Raw genomic sequence first — 690 nt, forward strand, 5'->3', positions numbered from 1 at the left:
TCGACTAGACGACAGCACACAGCAAGAACGAAATCGGTGTTTTGGTTGATGCTCTATCGACGCACAGTGTTCGGTACCGATGTGAGTGTCTGATACCTGGGGGTTTGGGTGTACGTGACTTCGAATGTGACCAAATTGTTCCAGAATGAGATTTTCACTCTGCATCGGAATGTGCGCTGATATGAAACTTCCTGGCAGATTAAAACTGTGTGCCCGACCGAGACTCGAACTCGGGACCTTTGCCTATCGAGGGCAAGTGCTCTACCAACTGAGCTACCGAAGCACGACTCACGCCCGGTACTCACAGCTTTACTTCTGCCAGTACCTGGTCTCCTACCTTCCAAACTTTACAGAAGCTCTCCTGCGAACCTTGCAGAACTAGCACTCCTGAAAGAAAGGATATTGCGGAGACATGGCTTCGCCACAGCCTGGGGGATGTTTCCAGAATGAGATTTTCACTCTGCAGCGGAGTGTGCGCTGATATGAAACTTCCTGGCAGATTAAAACTGTGTGCCCGACCAAATTGTTGATGTTCGTACCGTACATGCTTCCGTAACCAAGGTAACCAAAGCGTTTGATGCATCAAGGGGCATCGTACCGAAGGTTTATGTCGCATACAGGAAAGGCGGATAAACACCATCCGCTAAGTCACGACGCGGACGAACGCGTGTGTTGACTAATCGTAACTCA

At 49.7% G+C, this 690-nt stretch overlaps 1 non-coding gene across 1 annotated transcript; it reads right to left on the reverse strand.

Moving 5' to 3' along the window:
• Nucleotides 1-209: 209 nt before the first annotated feature.
• Trnas-cga (transfer RNA serine (anticodon CGA)) lies at nt 210-284 on the reverse strand. Its single transcript has one exon. It is a non-coding gene; the product is annotated as a tRNA-Ser (tRNA).
• Nucleotides 285-690: the final 406 nt, after the last annotated feature.

The sequence above is a fragment of the Schistocerca serialis genome, chromosome 1, assembly GCF_023864345.2.
Source record: "Schistocerca serialis cubense isolate TAMUIC-IGC-003099 chromosome 1, iqSchSeri2.2, whole genome shotgun sequence".
Classification (NCBI taxonomy): domain Eukaryota; kingdom Metazoa; phylum Arthropoda; class Insecta; order Orthoptera; family Acrididae; genus Schistocerca; species Schistocerca serialis.